The 16,232-nt window shown below is 38.8% G+C and overlaps 1 protein-coding gene across 1 annotated transcript in view; it reads right to left on the bottom strand.

The window, feature by feature from the left end:
• The window catches only part of LOC131688935 (uncharacterized), a 463,009-nt gene that overhangs the window by 421,936 nt on the left and 24,841 nt on the right, over nucleotides 1-16,232 (bottom strand). The gene's annotated exons all lie outside the window — the stretch shown is intronic.

The following is a 16,232-nucleotide window of genomic DNA, read 5'->3' as shown; positions in this document are numbered from 1 at the left end:
GACAGCACGTGCTTTACGAGTGCCACGGCAAATTAAATTCATATCTACCGATTTATTTTACGTTTGAATGTCGAATAAAGAATGATAAAACATTGGATTTGTTGAGAAGGACTTTGCTGTATGACACCCCGGGTTTAGCCTTCGTAGTTAACATTTAGAAATTATAGGAATGAAATCCCTACCGAATACTTATACAAACCTGACGCTTATGTTATAAATTCTAACTCTTGTGATTATTGCTCATATAATAAAACACATTTCCCAACTCCCGTACCGCACATCAAGGACAACATATAAGGCGTTATAATACAATGACTGCACAGTGCACACCCTTCATTCACACGAGCGAACAGAATGCCGATTCCGACAGTTGCAAGTGTCAGCATAAAGCATTTCACTTTCAATGTTGTTGAACATTGCGCAATTTTTTGTATCTGGGCTGGGTAGGGTGCAGATATGACACTCTTTCGGTACCAACTGTACATTGAATACCACTGCCACACAGCAGGTAGTGTATTCTCCACATCATAATACTTGCATATTTCATTCAATTCAATTGCGCGTATCCTATCTCACTGGGTTCCACAGCGGTGTCATGTGTCACTCAAAGATTCAGAGCAAATAGAGCATACGTTTTGCTAAAACTGAACCCCTGTCACCCGCGGAGAAATGAACTACAACTAGCTCGTGCAGGTCGAAGCAGCAGGAAAATCGTTAAAATGCTACATTATGTATCAGAGCAGTGCTAAGGACAGGAAACTGAAACTGGGTTTCGTTTTAGGATGGGAAGTTTTTTGTTTTGCTAGTTCAAGTGGATTTAGGAAGCAACAATCATTGTTGAGATTGAGCGGTGAGTGGATGAACAGATTCGTACTTTGAATTTGTTTCACTATTTGCTGATGTGAAATTGTTTTGAGTTTACCGACACGGACAACGTTAATGTCATGACTTTCTATTCAATTTAGTCATCACAGTGAATAAACATTTTTAAAAGTGACATGTATACCTAAAACATAAAAATAATGTTAAGTGTAAGGCATAGAAAACATTATGTGCCGTAACAAATAAACCGATTGAAAAGCTATTGTACAGAGTTACAGATTGCAACGGTCTTAATTACACCTCCTTGCAATGGGAGCCGTCCAGACCTCAAACATCAACCCTATAGTACACAAAAAGTCTCTTCGAAATTGACCACCGTCCAGGGCCAAAATTGTATAACCGTAAACCATACCATTACTACATGCACTCAACATCCTATTGAACATGGTCCCTATTGTGTGAAACTACACGACGTTTAATCAAACGCTAGTTCCATCCGGTATCAGTTCCACATTATAGTGTTTCGTCCGGTTTAACAACACCAGCGACCAACCGACCATGGTCTAACATCCGCCGCTTTTACCCCGCTTCGTAGCATTTTCCGGGATCCCCGAGTGCTCTTGTGTATACTTATCTGCAAATCAGTGCTCATGTTACAGATTTATTGCACAGTCGGAGCAATAAACAAGTACATAATCGCTATCGATACACACGACCTAAACCGCCCACTACCGGTTTGTTCGGAGAAAAGGAGTGAGAGTTCGAGGGTACACATCATCATCCTTTCCTTCCAACCAGCGTGGCACCGTGCAACGTAACTTCGCAGCGAACACTGTGCATTGCTCGTCATTACGCTGTAAAATTGCAACTAGTCCCTTTTAACTTGTCTGTTTTTACATAATACTGCAAACAACTGCCGCACGAACGAACACCGGAATGCGGGAAAAGCTACTCACTACCGCCGTGAAAGTAGCTCTATTGCTCGGTGCACTTACTGCCAGTTCATATGCGGCTGGGGCTATTCTACAGCCATCTTTCGATGTGGCGCCTTGCTTCATGGTACGGTTCCCGTTCTACTATCCATCGATGATCGGAAGCTGTTACCAAGCCACACTGGAAGATTATTTTCTACGAGTTAGTTTAGTCAACAGGAAAATGTTTGAAAATTTCAATATAAATACACTAGGCACATAAATTTCCCCGTACATCGAATGGTTTAAGAAATAGATGCTATCAAAACGTATATTTTTTTCGAATATGAATTCAAAATTAATCTTCATTCGTTCTTTTGACTTCCGTATACGGCATATTTCATAAATTTCAATTGACTGGAAGTAAGGTTTGTCAAAAAAGACACAAAACGGACTCCAATTAGGTTTAATTTGGGAGACTGTGAAGTATGAGAAAACGTCGATTAAACGTTGTACAGCAACCATTCCTTTACCACCAATGAATTATGCGTTATCATAGCTACAACAAAACTTCTTACATAGCCAATTTTTCGCTCTAGCCTTAAATTTCGACTTCGGTTTTAGTTTTAGGGATTTAGCGGTGGTCAGCCATTTTCGTCCGCGTCCCTTATCATCTATTTTATAAGGTGATTCATCAACAGTGCTATCTTTGAGAATGTTCCTTGGTTAAGCAACTAATTTTTCCCGATCCTATTTTATTGCAAATAATTAAGTAGTTTTCATTTTGTTATATTCAGAACTGCACATATTTTGTCGTATGTAATTTTATATATTCTTTGATTTGATGGCATTGTAAGGGAACACGTATCCGTCGGTTGATGCCAATCGAGCTGACATTTCATTGGACTGATCAAATTTATTTCTTTGTTTGTTTAGTGTTTATTTTACCAACTAGGAAACTAATTCACTGGGTATTTTATGCGCGTGGAGAATACGCATGGTCTTGTTTGAGTGAAGTGATGACTGTTGAATTCTGTATGCGCTAGTTACTAGCTCTAGTAATTAGTGTAAAAATTGGCGTCATCGGTTGTATATTCGACATACAACTCTGGTCGTTCCAGGAATTACGGTAGTGCTTATTTTATACCGTTAAATATTCGCTTTAGTTAGCTTAGAAACGCGCGATAATAACCAAGAAATCGGCCCCTTATTCAACTGTTCGCGGAGAAAGAAACCAATATATAATTGTCATTTTATTTGCTCTAAAATACCAACGTTTATACACGATAAATATTACTTGTATTACGATATCTATTTCGACAAATGTCTCGAGACGCTAAAGGTAATCGCTTTTCATGATATTGTATTGTCGGCACTGTCGGAAATCCGGAGCTGAAGTTGCTTTTTTACAAACCGAGCATTTCCAAATTAATTCAACAATCGATACATCTATCAAAAATTCTCGGCAGCCGGCTGACCAGAGCAATTAACACATCAGAATATATTGGCTTAAATGGCACGTTCCCCGTATGTAGTCGGGGATTTGTGCCTTGCCGTGTATTTTCATCATTTTTTGAGCGGAAGGAAAGGACAAGGAGGTGTGGGGAAGTAGAATTGGAAGGGTGGGAAAAATAACAGCACAAAAACAAAAATAAACAACAGGTAAGTTAAACTCACAAGTAGTTCAACTTGCTTGCGAATAAGCCTTAAGCGCTTTACCACATCGGATAAGAAACTTTAGCATGTCTCTGAGTTTCAGTCGTCCAAACATAGTTTCGTCTATATAAGGGCGGTCGAAGACTCGAAATCGCAATTGCGCTACCGCTGGACAGTTGCATATCAGGTTATATGAGGTTCCGTAGTCGGATTCACAAAGATCACATGAAAAAGACTCAGCGCGCTCAATAGTTGCCATGTGATAATTGAGTTTGAAGTGGCCGGTTAAAGCCCTGGTCAGCATGCCGCAGTGGAGCTTCGAAAAATGTAGGAGATTTTTCGAAATCACTGGGCACGGTTGTTCTAGAAACGCCTTTGTTTGGCGACACGTTTGTAGATTTCTCCAATAATTGCGGTGCTCGGACGAAGTCAATCGCTGAATCTGCCCTGGCCAATTCGTCAGCCCATTTATTTCCAGTAATACCGCAATGTCCGGGCACCCAGACAAGGTAGATAGTGTTGACAGTGCTTAGTTCTTCGATTTGGGTTTGGCATGCGATCACTAGCTTGGACCGAGATTTGTCTGAGCTAAGGGCCTTGATTGCGGGCTGGCTATCGGAGCAGAAGTTTATAACTCTGCCGGACAAACTCAGTTGAAGGGCCGATTGTACCCCGCACATAATCGCAAAGATTTCTGCTTGGAATACAGTACAGTACAGGGGCGGCGAAACACTATACGCGCGAGTTGATAGAAAGCATAGGGTGAGGAGTCCACTAGTAATGATTTTTTCCCTTTTCGAAATGCACACGCTTACATTACATTCACATTAAGTCACGTTCGTTTATGCAAATGGAATTGTGGTACATCGATGTTTTCAAATGTGTGTACTGCGAGATACATGCGTTGCACATCTAAATTTGTTGAAATGGTTCAAAATTTCGAGTGGGTAATTACCCACTCGGTTATTTTCGAGTGGGTAGTACTACCCATACTACTCACGCTTTCCGCCGGCCCAGTGAGCATGATGACCGTATAATTCGTAGGTGCTGCTCCGTGATTGACCAGAGCAAGCGAAATTGCACAGAGAATCAACGAATAGAGAATCAACGAACGACCTGGGAGTAGCTTCCCATTCTCAATGTGCAAGTTTCGAGAGTTCTATACTTTGAAATTCCAATAACGGCGCAGGTCACGTCCTTACAGTCATCGGGGAAGGAAAGGAATGTTATTGTAACAAAGGTTGTTATGGAGACCGCGTATACCTCTGCCTCTCCACCTTTATCACGGGAAGGAGTTTTTGTTAGTAGGATGGGGTAAAGAGTTACATAAATCTGGATTCACCTTGATAAGTGATACGATCTATGCAACTCTCAGAAGTATTATCATGTGTTCATTGCTCTGGGCAGCCAACTGCCGAGAATTTTTGATAAATTTATCGATAATTGAATTAATTTGGAAATGCTCGGTTTGTAAAAAAGCAACTTCAGCTCCGGATTTTCGACAGTGCCACGCACATTGGTTTCCACTGAATCGGTCAAGTGGGCAGTTGACAGCTTTGTTCCATACAAATCACCCTGAAAAGATGGGATACTTCCCGTGCTACTGCAAAAGGGATTTGATATTCTTAAACATGTCTTGAAAAAGATTATGTTTTCCAGTCTTGCTACCGGGTATATCCCGAAAGCATGCCGAGAAATAACTGTTTGATTTATTCCCAAAGGGGAGCGCTCAAGCTATGAAGAAGCCAAGAGTTTTAGGCTTATCAGCTTAAGTTATTTTCTTCTGAAAACTTTGGAACGGATAATCGATCATCACATCAGGAACGTTAGTTTAGTTGAATATCCACTGCACAAAATGCAACATGCATATCAGCGTGGGAAATCCACGATCACTCTGCTTCACGATGTTTTTTAAAGCATTGAGAAAGCCTTCTCGGTCAAGCAATCTAGCTTGGGTGTATTCCTAGATATTGAGGATGCTTTTGACAATGTGTCCTTCCAGTCTATTCTGGAAGCGACGCGCGGTCATGGGATACCTGCATGTATCTCGGGTTGGATAAACGCAATGCTTTGTAACCGAATACTTTGCTCGTCACTGCGACAGGCTGAGATACAGAAGTTGAGTATTTGCGGTTGTCCTCAGGGTGGCGTTATTCTCGTCATATTTGTTATGTAACTTGGTAGCCGACGGCTTATTGAAGAAACTCAATGAGCTTGGATTTCCAACCTACGGGTTTGCTGACGATTACCAAATACTAATTACTGGATTTTGCAACGGAACAATCTTTGACTTAATGCAATAGGTATTAAGAGCTGTCGAACAGTGGTGTCGACAAGTTAAATTATCAGTTAAACCAAGCAAAACTTCAATGGTTCTTTTTGCAAAGAAGCGAATAACAACCGGGGTTCGTCCCTTGCATTTCTTAGATTCTGAGCTACTGTGTGCAGATCAAGTCAAATACGTTCGAGTTATATTGGATTCCAAACTGAATTGGTCTGCTCACATTGAGTTCAGAGTCAAGAAAGCGTGTATGGCCTTCGGGCAGTGCAGACGAACTTTTGGAAAGACCTGGTGTCTCAAATCTAAATACCTCTATTGGATTTACACGACAATTGTACGTCCAATACTGTCATACGGATGCCTTGTGTGGTGCAAGAGGGGAGATGTGATAACAGTCAAGTCAAAGCTAAACCATCTGCAAAGAATGGCGCTCATGGCGTTGACTGGTGCTTTCACCACGACTCCGACTGCTGCTCTTGAGGCACTTCTAAATATCAATACATTACACATACACCTCAAACAAGAAGCACTATCATGTGCATACAGACTGCAGGTTACTGGGCTTTGGAACAGTAACCATGTTGATCTTGCTACCAGTCATACACGATTGTGGTCACAAATGGTTACATGGGGTGAAGATATTCTTGCTCCCAGCGATATTACACTCACATGTAGTTTTCCTTACAGGACATTCCATGTGAAGATTCCCTCTCGAGAAGAGTGGTTGTCTGGCTATATGGAGAGACAACAACAAACGCAAGTGGTCTGTTACACTGACGGTTCTCTGATGGAGAGACTTGCTGGTGCTGGTGTCTACTGTCGTGAAATGAGATTGGAACAATCTCACTCACTAGGTAGATACTGTACCAGGACCGGCGGAATGCGTGGGTAGTATGGGTAGTACTACCCACTCGAAAATAACCGAGAGGGGAATTACCCACTCGAAAGTTTGGAACAAGTCAAAAACTGAGATTAAACACGAATGTGTTTTTTTTTCGCACAAAATGCGTTGGAAATCCTCGATGTAAAACATTTGCATATTTTTATTCAGATACAAATCTCTTTGCTTTACAATTTAAATTTCGTGAGCATAATTAGGATTTGTTTGAAATTTGGAATTATTTATTATATTTTTACTCATTGTAATACATTTTGACACATCTACATCAATATAAACAATTTGTAATATAAACAATTTGTAATTTTTTAGCATGAATAATGATTTGATTAAAAATTGAAGCAAGGAGAATCAATCACTATAAAAATCGGTAGACTTTGTATAAGGAAGACAAAAGATTGTTGATATCAACATCAGTAGCAGAGACCTTATCAGAGAACAATCAGAGAAAAAATGACAAGGAAAAAAAGAAATTAAACTTGTAGCTTTGTGGCAAACGGAAGATCGCTGTGTAGGCGCACGACCAGACATCATGTTTAATGTCGCGATAGCCGTCGCCGCAAGCGCAGAGAACGCTCTTTACGGCCCCAATACGCTGGAGATGCGCATTCAACGTATAATGATTGGACATGACCCGAGATGCCACCCGAAGGAAGTCACGACATTCATCCATCCTTTTTAACTAAGATTGGTTGATGTCTTTGGGATTCCCAAACTTCCATTATCCCACAAAATTTGGCAATTTTAGAACGTTCTCTCACTCTTAATCTAACTGAAAAATTCGTTAAAGCTGCGCGATTTTTCACAAATATTACCTTCTAATGCCTAAGTGTCCGCCTTCTCATTACCATTCTAATCTAAGTGTCACTTTTCTTATTAGGCGGAACAGATCAATGCGAATGAACTCAAACTAAAATTTGTATCAGGCAATCCGGAATGATTTCAATATAAGAATCTAGGATCGCCCATATCCTCTCTGGGAAAATTAGGAGTGCTTTCCATGCTCCATCGATCGAAGTGCCTACTTGGAACTGTAACGATGTAGACATGGTCGTAGGTAAATATAAAACCATAAGTTTTGTGGGGAAAATGCTTAGCGCGAGCATCTTTTCTATCAGTAAAATTTGTGTGTTTGAAGAACAATTTTTACGTTTATATACATTATTATAATTTCATCGCGAAACGTCTATCATTTGAATGTGAATTTACGTGGAATGCTGTTGTCGCCGATAAAGAATTCTTAGTTCCGTGTATTCCGATCAAAGAACGAATCAAGTACACGACGTAGGGCCCAGCTGTTAGACGAAATATTGGTTCTCTGGTTAATCCGTTGAAGAACCGGTGCCAATAACCGCGTTTTTCAGTTTGCATCAAGTTTTTTATTTGCGTTTCTAACGCCGCGTATATTCGGAAAAAATTGGGCGATCTGACGTTCAAAAAGTTGTCATAGGACCTTTTCGCATACAATTCTGAGCACTCTCTGCCCACAACGAAGTGGGAAACCGTCCACGATTGTTCGCGCCAGGTATTCGTTTCGTCTGACCTTTAATCTCAGTGTAGAAAAACAAGCCAGTCAAAACGTTGCACACTACCACCGGAGGAAATTCTCATTTTGATTCGATTGTTACGGATATAGTGAACGCGTTGCACTTTCAATCAATGGGCATAATAATGAGGTAGAGTACAACGATAAATCTAACGCACTTGGCTGCGCTGGTAGGCATTTGTGTCATTTCCACTGTATTCAAGATGGTCATACTGAAATTGTCGCGAATATCATGCAGTAAGATAGATCGGTTATCAGCATGAAGACAACCCCATGACATGCCGTGGGAGTTGAAATCTTCTCGAACCAGTACGATGTATATGGAAAGAATATCAATAAATCTTTTCCTATGATTCGGATTTAACAAGCGACAACTTCAATACCTGGTACCGAGCAAAGGCTAATCCGATTGAAATAGCACGTTTTGATCCCCAAAACGCTCCTCAATATTGTTTTCGGCCGTGGCGAATAATGCCAAAATTGAAGATCTACGTCGGAAGTAAACCTAGAAAAATAATATGACTGAAATATAGAGACACTTGAAGTTTTGGATGTCCCATGTGGACTTTCCGAGACCAGGAGCCAATGTCTTGATCCTCTCCGCATTTCCACACCCTGCCTTATTTCTACAATGGGTTCTTCAGTTCATGCCCCGGGTTACAAAAAAGCGAACAAGTAGACGAGCCCCGTTCAAAAGAACAAATTTTCGAAGAACAAATCCGGCGAAAGGCTCGAAATGAGGCTGATGGAAAATAAGTTACCAGAATTTACACTGGCTGAAGCACAGGGATCTGGAAGGAGCCACTCCCTATTTCGCAATCAAGGCTCTTCTCGGAAACTACACCATCAATTTCTACTTCCCGGGTGGGTACGTAGACAAAATACTTTTTCGTACACGGTCGAGTGTTGTTTAGTTAGATCACGCGATTTATCGATGACGTTAAATGGCTTGTCTTTAATCCGGAAAAATGAGACTTATTGGTATTATTTTTGCCATCGGAGAAATATTCAAGTCGACCTCCACTAAGCCTGAATGAATGTCGGTCGCCGGAGATACCCATCGGCTCACACTTCTTCACACAGCTTCAAAGCACAGGCAGAAAAAAGCCGACTTGGAATAGTGGTGGGGTATTTCGGTCGTAGTTAAATTGATTTTTTTCTATCGCGAACGTCAACAGCAAGGTAGCGACTGCACAAAACATTAACAGTCCTTCCCGTCATGTACGGAAAGCAAGACACATAGTTTGGATCCACGTATCCGATCCGAGAGTCCGGATCCAGACTCTTGTCTGGATCTAAGCACCAAATCTGGGAGTGGTTCAAGTGGTTCAATACCTGCAAGGGGAAAATGGGATGGGCCAGGTCCATTACCGGAAGCATGTCCGGATCGGGAACTAGTCCAGATCCGGAAACTGATCCAGATCCAGGAGGTCTAAATTTGGGCACTGGTCCAGGTCGGGAGCTGTGTCCGATCCGGAAACTAGGCCGGATCCGAAAACTGCCTAAAATTTTTCTTTCACTATCCAAGTTACCCTATAATTCCGCCTATTTCTGCCAAAATTGGTGCAGATTCCGGCCTGAATTTGGGTAGAAATCCGCCAGAACTCCGGCTGGTTTGACTCGATACTAATACTATTATAGAAATCGACCGAATTATCCTACATCGTCATTCCACCGTTTTCTACCTTTGCAGTTATATGAGTTTAATACCGCAATGGGCAATTGCGTGGTCTGTTACCAAAAAGTCAATAGAGCCTTACCCAAAACTAACAGAAACAAGCACGTTGGATTTTGGGTGTAGTATTCAATAAACACATTTTCGCTGAGCCGTCAGACAAACAGCCCTGTTAACAAAAAGTGTTTCCAAATAGCCACCAGATATTATCAGGGAATTTTCATTCTCACTTACACACGCCATATCTGAACTTTCGTCAGTACGAGGAGAAATCACTTCGAATCTTACTACCCACTCGGGAAAAAGGTGTTTCGCCGGCCCTGTTTGGGATCGCTTTTTGTCCATTGTTCAATGTTCCAAAATTTTGGTGTACACTCAATATCTTGAAGCACAAAAACATTTTTATCGATACTTTCTGCTCTAAAAATCTATCGAAGCTTAGAACTAAACACATTCACCCCGAGAGACAAACGAAAATGGTGCTTTTTCTCGGCATTTTAATGTTTACTAACAATTGAACAAATTGTAATGTTTTATATAGAAAAAAAAAACAACTAAATCATTGCTTTGTTCATTAAATACAAGAACCAGGGATGGCATTACGCATCTCGAAACGAAAGATTTATTGTATGCAAGCTTGTATGAAAAAGTCGATTCGAAATGGTTCCATAATGTCACCCCAGTTCAATGATGTTCAATACCAGTTCCAGTTCGATACAATTGAGAACGTCGTATCTGCTGATATTGAACTGATATTATTCAATCTGATTTACTTGCAACCTTTTTAGACTACCGTTTTGCTGTCCAAAAAAACAAACACTTTAAATTTTTGTATGTTGTTTTGCGTCCTTCTCGTGCATATTAACCACTTCACGATTTCCACAGCTATCCTATTTCTATGGCCTCCCTCTCAGTTCACTGACTACAGTTATACAAAGAAGGAAAAGTAATTGTATGCCACGGCATGCGATACCGCCATCGTCGACGTTGTGGAAGCTTCCGTTTTTTTATTCCGGACAACAGTGCGATGGCTTGTGCTTTGCTGCCTTTTTCCGACAAAAGCGACGCGATCAACGGGGTGAGCTGGGCACTGTTATTGTTGACCCTCTCTACCTCGTTGTTGGCGCTGATTGTGGCTATAACGATGATGCTATCCAAGAGTAAAAACCATGCAGCCAACTGTTTGGCCATCCGATCTTTGCTACACCCAAAACATTTCCCCAATGCAAACAATGCATTATACCCTTTCATTCATATTTGAAATTAGAATCATGCTTTTTTCTGTATTATAGAACTAATTTAGTTACTGCATTGTACCAACACAATTTATTGCACTATGAAACACAAATTTATTGCAAAACGAATTTTATTGCACAAAATTTGGAGTGATCTAAAATTTTAGTTGTAAATATTACGTGGAATGAAACGTATTCTGAAAATGTTAGAAGCAAATCCTTTTTCATAGATCGCCCGAAAACAAATTATTTTGATAACATTTAATCATAATTGTTATCAAAATAATTTGTTTTCGGGCGATTTATGAAAAAATGATATTATATTAAAAAGATTGTGTAAAATTTCAGAATGGAGCTCGAAGTATTTTATGAGATATTTCAATTATATCAGGCCTATCACTGGGTATTTAGGGTAAAACTGCCTTGTTTTAAGTTTCCAATTGCAATATCTTGCAAAGAATTTTGATATCCACTCCCAAATTTTTGCACAATCTCTTTGACATGAATCTTAATAGTTAAAAAAATTAAGTACAAAATGTGGTTCAACTCAAAAAAAAAATCAATGTATTTTTAAAATTTGCAGACTTTATAAGCAATATAGCAAAGAAAAGTTTGTAATTTTTTTCAGGTAAGCTCATTGGAAAACGCAACTTTTAAATTTACTCTTTTTTCCATATATCGAATCGTTTTCGAATTATCAGTGATTGAAAAAAGTTATATTTTTTAAACTTTAAAAGTCAACAACTAATAACTTGAAAAACATCATATTCAGTAAAAAACGTGTCAATTATGTTTAGCTAAAGAATGCAAAAAGGTGGAAGGAATTAATATTTTGGTTGTAAATCTAAATGCGTATTAGTGTATTATTGATAACGTTGAATTCATCAATACATTCCCAACTATGGGATTGTCCAAGTTTGTACCGCCGTTTAATGTATTTTTGTCTCGGACCAATAACGATTTATATGCATTTTACCAGTTACAATGCAAAGTTCGCTTTAGAATTATGCTTATTTGTAGGTAAATCATGGTGGTCGTGTTTTGGGTGTAGGTATCATTTGATGGCACGTTTCTTCCTTTGGCAGTAGCGTCATATCGTATTCCCATAACAATGTTCAACTTTGAATTCAATATGAGCAATTTAATCGGGTTATAAAGTGTCTAATAGCGAGTGTAACACCGACATCCCCCAATTCAAATGAAACTTTAAAGGTTTGGATAGTTGATTATGTTCACACGATGCTCCCGAAACCGTAAATGTGAAGAGGGTTTTGCTGTCTTTGTTAAAGTGATCGGATAGCTGACATGATTTCAGTTGTAGTGAGCTATGACCGCTCAGTTCTGTATTGCGAAAGCGAGAAACAAAACGAAACGACAGCGCACGACAATGTTATTGTTCAACCAATGATTCATTCTCCATCGCATATATATTGTTTTGAATGAAAGCAGAAAGGATCGCACGTGAATGTATTCTTTCATTCACAAAGATTCATTTCAAAACATTCACTAGATCGTTCTAATAAAAAACCTGTTTTAATCCACCTAGAGGTGCAATTGTGCCTTTCTCATTTCTCCAAACTATGATTTAATAGCTGGTTCGTACAATATAACATTATGGAAATGTCTTTCATTCTTATTACACTAGGTAAGTATATATAAGAGCACCTTTTTGCATTCATCGCGGTATCGGTTTGAATCGGAGTTTTCTATGTGATCGCACTCCACAACCCGTAACTCCGGAGCCGGAAGTCGGATGGAGATGGAATTTAATATCAGTTTCCGGGGACGCAACACCTTTCATTTGAGACTAAGTTGATCAAATCGGTCCAGCCATTTTCGAGAAACCAATATAACCGTTATTCTGAATTTGGATGCTTTAGGATCCGTCGATGGTGGCCAGTGTGGCCAAAGAGACTTTGAATGACTGTTGGTGACCTAGATTTACAAATTCAACAGTTGTGTTTACATTCACCTTTTTACATTCATCGCAGAATTCGTTAGAATCGGGATTTGCTGCGCGATCGTACGTATCACCCTGTAATTCAGGAACCAAAACTCGGATCCACACAAAATTCAACAGCAGCTGATGGACCTTTCATTTAAAATTAAGTTTGTCAAAATCGGTTCAGAAAATTCCGAGAAACCGATGTGGACAAATCAACAAATTTTGTTTTGTAACCAGACTCTTCAACTCGTAATCCGGAACAAGATGTCGGTTGAAAATGAAATTCAATAGCAACCTATGGAAGTATTATACCTTTCATTTGAATCTTATTTTGTGTAAATCGGTTCAGCCATCTCCGAGAAACCGATGTGGACATTTTGTTAACAAATCCGCACATACACACACATACATACATACATACATACATACATACATACATACATACATACATACATACATACATACATACATACATACATACATACATACATACATACATACATACATACATACATACATACATACATACATACATACATACATACATACATACATACATACATACACACATACATACACAGATACATACACATAGATATTTTGCGATCTCGGCGAACTGAGTTGAATGTTATATGAGACTCGGTCCTCCGGGCCTCGGTTAGAAAGTCGGTTTTTGGAACAATTGCATAACCTTTCTGTATGAGAAAGGCAAAAGAATAATATTTAATTAGCTTAATCAGCATGAGTTCAATGTTATCTTCAAGTGATTATATTTTGAAATGTTGGTGGAATGGGTTTGAAAGTAGAGGGAATGGGGGGTTTGTAGAGTGGGAGTGGAGGATGCGTCAGAAATCCTTCATCTTATTTCGGCATACGGGGTGGATGAAGTAAATGCGGGCGTGAGGGTGGTCCAAGGGGATTGATGAAGGAGTGAGGTGTAAGGGCAAGGCGGGGGGGGGGGTTTCGGCGACGCAATACTCAACTGCATATTTTGCCTTCCATTTGAGACTTGGTTTGAGAAAATTGGTTCAGTCAGTGGCGTAGCCAGGGGGGGGGGGGGGGGTTTGGGGGTTAAAACCCCCCCCAAACCAAAATTAATTGGATTGAAAAAAAAATTGATGCTGACGAATTTAATTTAATATTCCACAAAATATTTTTGGAAAAATATTCTCTGATCACTACATTGAGAACTGTGTTTAAAGCGTCATGAGAACTTTTGGAAATTTATGGGAAGGGGACCTTGTAACTTATCTCTTAGCCAAAATCCCATAGTTGTCAAATTACTTCAATGTAAAATAAAATAACTGTCTGAATTATTATGAGCTTATTTTTGAAAAGATGCTTCAAAATATGGATTAGAGATAATTTTTCGAATGGTTGTTGATTGCATATAAAACATAAACTTGTTTACCGAAAACTTACATACATTTCAACATTTGCTGAAAATGTATTTTTTTAGATTGTGTAGAGTTTAGACAACAATTCAATATGGTTAACAACAAGAATAACATTTCAGAAACTAGTTGAAAGCTGATGTAATTTTGTCTCTAGCAGGTCAGGATCGGTTTTATGAGCATTGGATTTTTGTTGTGTTATCAATGCAATGAATGGCGTACTAAAATGTTGTGTGCTACGTTCTAGTACTGCAAGTTGTGAGGTTGACTAATAAAGAAAAGTAAAATTAATGCTCGATAAATTTTTAACGGTCACGATCACATTCATTCGAAACTGCCAAATTTCGATGTTAAGTAACATTGAAGAATTTCAAAACGTAAAACTATTCATCTGCTGATAGAATAATTTTGACGGTTAATCCTCCTAGAAGTAATTATAGACAAGAATTACTCTTCAACCAAATTTGGGTCGAGACTTAATGTCTCCAGCAAAGTTTTCGAAAGTGTTATTTCAAACAACTTTGTCAAAGACATAAATATCCCACATATTCAGAGTATCGAAATATAGTAGTAGAAAATCTTTAGAACAAGCTATTCTGAAATTACTGTATTTGATAAATCTCTTCTGCGGTAATTAAATAATAAATTCACATTGCGTTCAAGGTGCCTTTGAAGCTTACAAAAAATAAGAGAACTGGATATAAAACAAATAATTCCCAGATATTAAAAGGACTCAAAAACACAAAGAGTGATTCTATTTTCAGGAGCTAGCATCAATTCAGCGCAAGCTTAGTCCGCCCACCAAGTTAGTGTCGGATTCTGATGAGATGAAGTCGAAACACAAGTTTCAGTTCCATCCATCCATAATTTAGTTATAGGTTTTGTGTTCTCAACTCGCAATGATTGTTTCAAACAATTTTATCCGTAGCGCAGAAAAAAATAGTTTTCACCTAAATTTTTCTAAGAAGAAATATAGCAGGTCCAGTCCATTTAAATCCCTATATGTTGAATTCATGTAGCCTTCATATTTTCAACAAAATTGTTTGAAATGACATTATCAAAAACTTTGCTGAAGGCACCATGTCTCTTAATATTTTTGAAAAATTAATTCACCATAATTACCTCTATGAGAGTTAATCACTAAAATTTCTATATCAAAGCAGGCGCTGTTTTATGTTGATAACTTCCCGAAGTTGTCAAACCTTCAAAGTCAAGGATTATTATATTAGGTGATCTTGAACGTTGAAAATTTTTTAGATCATTTATCCCACTTTAAAAGATCGCAATTTTTGACTTCATTGACATATTATACAAGAAAATAATCTATAGAGGTTTGAAAACTGTTCCATGTTGATCCTTCTTGTTTGTAGACTGGAATGACATCGGTTAGACTACTTATGTTTTTGAGTTTTCAATAATTTATCAAACTCATATTAAATTTTAGCATTTTTTCAAAAAATTTGCGATTTTCATCAAAACCCCCTCCAAACCAAATTTCTGGCTACGCCACTGGGTTCAGTCATCACCGAAGAACCGATGTGACTTTCATTGTGGAATATGCCCGGAATTCCGGACTTCCGGAATCGTCAATAGTGGACAATATATTCATGAATGTTTGATTGGCAATCAGTGATCTAGATCTGCGAGTAGAAGTAATTTGGTGACCATTTCAATAGTTTTTAGCCTCTGAGGTATTACGATTGTACCGATTTATATGGGAAATTCCAGTGTATCCTTACTTACACGCCTGTAACTCCGGAAGCAAGAGTCAGAACCGAATGAAATTCAGCAGCAGTCAATGGTATTGCTGTATCTTTCATTTGAAATCAAGTTTGTAAAAATCGGTAGAGAATTTGTTGGGGAATTGGT

Source organism: Topomyia yanbarensis, chromosome 3, assembly GCF_030247195.1.
Source record: "Topomyia yanbarensis strain Yona2022 chromosome 3, ASM3024719v1, whole genome shotgun sequence".
Taxonomy (NCBI): Eukaryota; Metazoa; Arthropoda; class Insecta; order Diptera; family Culicidae; genus Topomyia; species Topomyia yanbarensis.
The sequence above is the reverse complement of the archived record's forward strand: the minus strand, read 5'-3'. Positions and strand labels throughout refer to the sequence as shown.